Source organism: Mytilus edulis, chromosome 1 (assembly GCF_963676685.1).
Source record: "Mytilus edulis chromosome 1, xbMytEdul2.2, whole genome shotgun sequence".
Taxonomy (NCBI): Eukaryota; Metazoa; Mollusca; class Bivalvia; order Mytilida; family Mytilidae; genus Mytilus; species Mytilus edulis.
Genome location: NC_092344.1, coordinates 51,520,222 through 51,527,065, shown reverse-complemented (window position 1 = coordinate 51,527,065; position 6,844 = coordinate 51,520,222).

Below are 6,844 nucleotides of genomic sequence, written 5' to 3'. Positions count from 1 at the left end.
TCTCTCTGGAAAATATGTTGAAATAACATAAACGATACTGCTCCAGATGCGAATTTCGACATTCAATATCTATTCAGTGATGCTGGATGCCAAAATATTTGAAAATTCAAAGCTTATTAAAATATGAAGAGCTTTAACCCAAAAGGAAACAAACAGAAAAGGGGGCGACGTAAATGATGGACGTTTATTAACATCTATTTTATTAGCAATCAAAGCCGGGCTCCAAAGTTATTGTGAAACAGCCTTTTCTAGAGGTGGGGAGAATCAGATATGGATATTAAAAAATTCCAAAGATCTTTTAGAGTACACACAATCTAAGACTCTCTCATCTTGCAATAGTATTAAACCATTTGACTTTTCTACACTTAACACAAGTATTCCCCATTCCAAACTAAAAGACAAATTGAAAGAGTTGGTATTACTTTATTTCATTAAAAAGAATGGTGAACGTAGATACAAGTATCTTGACTTGGGGAGGGATAAATCCTACTTTGGTTGTTGCTCACAAGGAAGCTATTAAATCAAGAGTTCCAAATGTGAAGTTGAAATCATCTCTTCGTAAATTTTACGGACGCCATCACGAGTTGGTTGACCGTTATGGAATAACCGTTTCCCAAATGATATCGGATATGTTCCTTACGTCCATTTCATGAATGTGACCTACCGAATTAGACTATTTACAGGATTTGTTATCTCATAAACAACACGACGGTCGCCACATGTGGAGCAGAATCTGCTTACCTTTCCGGAACACCTGAGATCACCTATAATTTTTGTTGGGGTTCGTGTTGTTTATTCATTAGTTTTCTATGTTGTGTCATGTGTACTATTTTTTTATTTTTATTGTTGTCCTTTTCATTTTTAGCCATGGCATTGTTAGTTTTTTTTTTCGATTTATGAGTTTGATTGTCCCTCTGGTGTCTTTCGTCCCTCTTTTGTAAAGAATCACTCTGATTTAAACCAAAAATTCTCTGAAACTGACATTATCAAGATGCTTTATTTCTTGATTGACAACATATTTCTTACGTTTGGAGAACGTGTTTTTCAACCGACTGTCAGAATTCCAATGGGAACCAATTGTGCCCCTCTTCTTGCCGACTTGTTTCTTTATTATTATGAGGCTGACTTCATACAGAAACTTCTTAGGAAGAAAGATAAGAAGTTAGCAATATCCTTTAACTTTACGTTCCGCTATATAGATGATGTTCTCTCACTAAATAATACAAAATTTGGTGACTATGTTGAACAAATCTATCCCATCGAACTGAAGATAAAGAATACTACAGATACAGCTAAGTCTGCCTCATATCTTGACTTACATCTAGAAATTGACAATGAGGGTCGTTGAAAACAAAACTTTACGACAAAAGAGATGATTTCAGCTTTCCAATTGTGAACTTTCCATTCCTATGTAGCGACATTCCAGCAGCGCCTACATAAGGAGTAAATATCTCCCAATCGATACGATATTCCCGTGCTTGTATTTGATATCATGATTCCTTGATAGAGGATTGCTACTCACAAGGGTTCCAAATGGTGAAGTTGAAATTATCCCTTCGTAAATTTAACGGACGCCATCACGAGTTGGTTAACCGTTATGGAATAACCGTTTCACAGATGAAATCGGATATGTTCCTTACGTCGAAACTACAATACCCTTTCCCTTTTCACGAATGTGATTTACCGAATTAGACTATTTACCGGATTTGTAATAACATAAGCAACACGACAGGTGCCATAAATGGAGCAGGATCTGCTTACCCTTCCGGAACACCTGAGATACCCCAAAGTTTTCGGTGGGGTTCGTGTTGCTTAGTCTTTAGTTTTCTATGTTGTGCTTCTGTACTTTTATTTAGATATAGGAAGATGTGGTGTGAGTGCCAATGAAACAACTCTCCGTCCAAATAACAATTTATAAAAGTAAACCATTATAGGTTAATGTACGGCCTTCAACACGGAGCCTTGGCTCACACCGAACAACAAGCTATAAAGGGCCCCAAAATTACTAGTGTAAAACCATTCAAACGGGAAAACCAACGGTCTAATCTATATAAAAAAAACGAGAAACGAGAAACACGTATAAATTACATAAACAAACGACAACTACTGTACATCAGATTCCTGACTTAGGACAGATACAAACATTTGCAGCGGGATTAAACGTTTTAATGGTACCAAACCTTCTCCCTTTTTCTGAAACAATAGCATCACAACATAGAAAAAAACACGATAAAATATCAATTGGCAGGCTTAACTCAATCAAAAAACGTAATTTGTCTGTTTGTCTTTTATTTTTTAGCTATGGCCTTGTCAGTTTTTTTTTTATATCTATGAGTTTGACTCTCTCTCTTGTATCTTTCGTCCCTTTTTTACAGAATAAATTGATATCTAATATTTTAGAATAACATTTGAAATGTGATAACTATGTAATTGACACATTTTCATTAACCTTCGACACATATTATCTGTGAATTTTTAGACTTCAATATTGTTTTGAGATATTAAAATTTAATCGGTTCAAAAGAAATTATTTTTCAATACTACAGTAAAAATTTTTAGTAGATACAAAAGAGGCAAGACCAAATTTACAAATACTTAATGTTGTTGAAAACGGATCTCAGACAAAATTTCTACACGCTTGTTTAAAATATTGCAGAAAACAACATCTTTAATAAAATGAATTAACTTATTCTGGACGAAAACATCAATATAAACACATGAATAACATAGTTTTATAAATTGACGATAAACCCACTTATTCATGGTATGGTATCAATATTTCTGACCTGACACTACGTACTTTTTATTGCTTAATTCTTTAGAATTTAATATGCAATGTTTCTGGTTTTTTCGGGAACGATCCCAGGTAAACCCTCATCAGAGGTCGACCTTTATATATTTATTTTGTATCTAGTATCATAGATAGATGTGTGTCTGTTTCATAACAGTTTTTTTTTCAAATTTACTACACGTGCATATAGGTCTACTTTGTAGCTAGTCTTTTTACAGACTACAGAAACTGACCAAGTTGATCAGCATCTTTGGTTAATTATTCATATATATAATGAAAGAACTTATTGTCTTTATTCACGTAATCTAATCTATCATAACTCAACACGAGATCTAATAGAGATAGTAATTATCAGTGCTATACTGTGAAATTCACAGTAGACTGTCGTGTATGTTTTAACACCTATTCTAATATGACGTGCTTCTTTCGCTTGGTAAACAACACCGTGATAAAATTCTCGATATAACTATACTTAGCGCCCACTCCAAGATCTACACAAATGGCTGTTTAAATATGCCTCCCACGTAAATCCACATGTATCGTAACCTATGTGTAAACGGTTGTGGTTTTCGCTGTGTCAACAATTACAATTGAAGAAAACCCTACAGAACATTTATTCTGATTCTGACGCATAAGAAAAAGAATTTACACATTAGAGAACGGAAAAATGGACAAAAACAAAATAAATTAAAATTCCGCGAAATTCCAGTAATGATTTTGGCGCATTAACGTCATTTCAAAACATGACGTCATACGAATGAAAACGTCAAAGCTGAAGGTTTTTCTTTTGCGTTTACCTTCTAAACTTGGATACAATTGCATTAAAATAAAGTATTGAGGTAGGTGTTGCTTGTTTTCTGTTCTATTGCATTATTCGCACATTTACTAATTTCAGCAAGTCAACATGGCGTTACAACATGTCAACAGTAAATTTAACGGCAGCTTGCGATAAAAAATGTAAATTTAAAATTGCAAATGTTGGGTTTACTGAGAAGTAAAAAAAGTAATCAAAATTTTTTTCTAGTGGTTAGTTAAGAAATCATTCATGCAGGTTTATTAGATTTGTTTTACATTTATCGAACAGTGGGTAAAACAGAACAGCCACATACACGGTATACCCATCACCGCTTCAGTTTTTTAATGATCGTATTTGTCCTATTAGAATCGAAATAATTCATAGAAGCCATAGATTTGTTGTAAATTTACACATGGCCTTGGCCGTGATATTCGTTAATTTTATCCCTCGCTAACGCTCAGGATAAAATTCGAATATCACGGCCCAGGCCATGTGTAAATTTCCAACAAATCTATGGCTTCCATGAATATTTCTTAATTTGATAATATACAAATGTCTCCCTGTTTAACAATTGGGGAGGTTTGTGAAGATACCAGGTCGGGTCTATACATGAATATAACCGGACCCATTCGATTTTCCTTTCTACGTGATCGCTTGAAAGTAAACGGCATCACGTCTTTTTACATCTGTTTCACAGTATAATGATTGTATACTGCCGTGTTGGGGTATTGTGAATCAAATTGATGTCTTCGGCTTAATGATTAATTATAATGTTGCCAATATTCTTATTGTTTTTTAAAACCACTATCTGGTTTGGATTTAGATAGTTTTTTATCTATTTTTGGCAATCGGATCTTTCCGAATTATATACCAAAATTTTGTTAATACCGTGTTAAGATATTCAAAAATATTTCAGTCATTTGTTTTCTAATCTTTGGTTTCTTTGGAAGTTGCTATATGCATCTATGCTAACTTAGTGTAACTGTTTCGTTAGGGTGAAATTTGCAAGACATGTATACTTTAGACCGTATATATAAGATTTTCTCATTAGTACATGTTGCTATTGTTTCTAAGAATTCTCGTACCTTCCAAAGGCACGAAAACAGTGTACTTTTTCAAATAGTTGTTCACTTTGTTCACTTTCTTCATTAAATTTATTAAATCCATCAATTCTCATTCTTAAGTGGAATTTAATATTATTTTATAGCATATTTCTCTGCTTTATGTCTATAATTATAACTCTATAGAGTCTGTAAAAAGACTAGCTACAACGTAGACCTATATGCACGTGTAGTAAATTTGAAAAAAACCTGTTATGAAACAGACACACATCTATCTATGATACTAGATACGAAATAAATATATAAAGGTCGACCTCTGATGAGGGTTTACCTGGGATTATTCGCGAAAAAACCCGAAACATTGCATATTAAATTCTAAAGAATTAAGCAATAAAAAGTACGTAGTGTCAGGTCAGACATATTGATACCATACCATGAATTAGTGGGTTTATGGTCAATTTATAAAACTGGTCGTTGAAAAACTTTAAATTTCAGTTAATTCCAAATGCTTTCCAGTTCTACTTAATGTTGTTGAAAACGGATCTCATACAAAATTTCTACACGCTTTTTTGAAATATTGCAGAAAACAACATCTTTAATAAAATGAATTCACTTATTCTGGACGAAAACATCAATATAAACACATCAATAACATATACTGACACTTAAAATCTCTCGAAAAATTTTCCTATTTGCAATCAATATTTGATTACTAAGATGGTATATAATATTGACATTTTGAAAATAAAAACATTGTCTTTACATCACCTCTGATCTTGAGTTGACGGAAATTGCAAGGTACGAGATTTTTAATACCAGACACATCACAACGTCATAATAACCTTTAGGGGATAAATTATAAAACCGTGTCTTAGGTGGGGTTATTAAAAATGTAATGTTATGGTTAATGTTACTCCACTATATTGTTTTATAAAACATAGTTATATACTGTGAGAAACCAAATCTAAATGTGGATGACCGTTCAAGTTATGAAAGCGTAATGGTGTTGCTTGACCTTTTTTTTAAATTTATTTCATATCAGATTTTCTGATAACGTGATAATAAAGCCTGGCTTGCAAGGTCTTAAACAACAATTCTATATCGATTTTACGTTAAACACGCTTTTCATCGTGAGTACTATTATCACTGTACTAGTATACATATTTTAAGGGGCCAGCTGAAGGACGCCTCCGGATGAGGGAGTTTCTCGCTACATTGAAGACCCATTGGTGGCCTGCGGCTATGAGTGGCTATGAGTGTCATTGGCGGTATGAACATACCGTATGAAATTTTCAACGCGATGGTTTTTACTTTCAACGCGTTGGTTTTTATTATCAACGCGTTGGCTTTTATTATCAACGTGTTGGTTTTTACTTAAAAGAAGAAATGTTCGACGTTCTTCAAAACGCTTATCATTAAATTGGTACAAATATTTCTGCAACCTGCAAACTTCCTAGTAATTTTTTTGTATCAAAACCTATCGCAATCATCATTCATCATTGCTCTTCTTTTTTTTTATTCGAGGCTCACAAATAGATCTAGTGTAAACGAAACACGGGTCTGAAGTACAGACATTTTAGTCCTGGTATATATGCTGCGGTTATCTTATATGAATTTCTACGATTATAGAAGGTAACATCAGTAACTTTGCAATAAATGCTTTCCTATTGAAAGTTAAACCGGATGGGAACTGAAAGAGAACCACATTTGTTAAATGTAAACCAAGTTATTAGCCTGTTATCTTTGAAAGTTTGTTTAACGTCTGTGTCGATGCCACTTGTTTCCAAAGGTACCATAAGCCCAGATGTCAACACTCGAGATTTTAAAAATTGCCAAAACAAATATGGGAAATCGTTGTGTATGTACGGACTTCGAAATATATTTGTTATATAGATGGTGTTGATTAAATTCTCCACCGTAACCATAACATTACATTTTTAATAACCCCACCTTAGACACAGTTTTATAATTTATCCCCCTAAAGCTTATTATGACGTTGTGCTGTGTCTGGTATTAAAAATCTCGTACTGTGCAATTTTCGTCAACTCAAGATCAGAGGTGATGTAAAGACAATGTTTTAATTTTCAAAATGTCAATATTATATACCATCTTAGTAATCAAATATTGATTGCAAATAGGAAAATTTTTCGAGAGATTTTAAGTGTCAGTATATGTTATTGATGTGTTTATATTGAT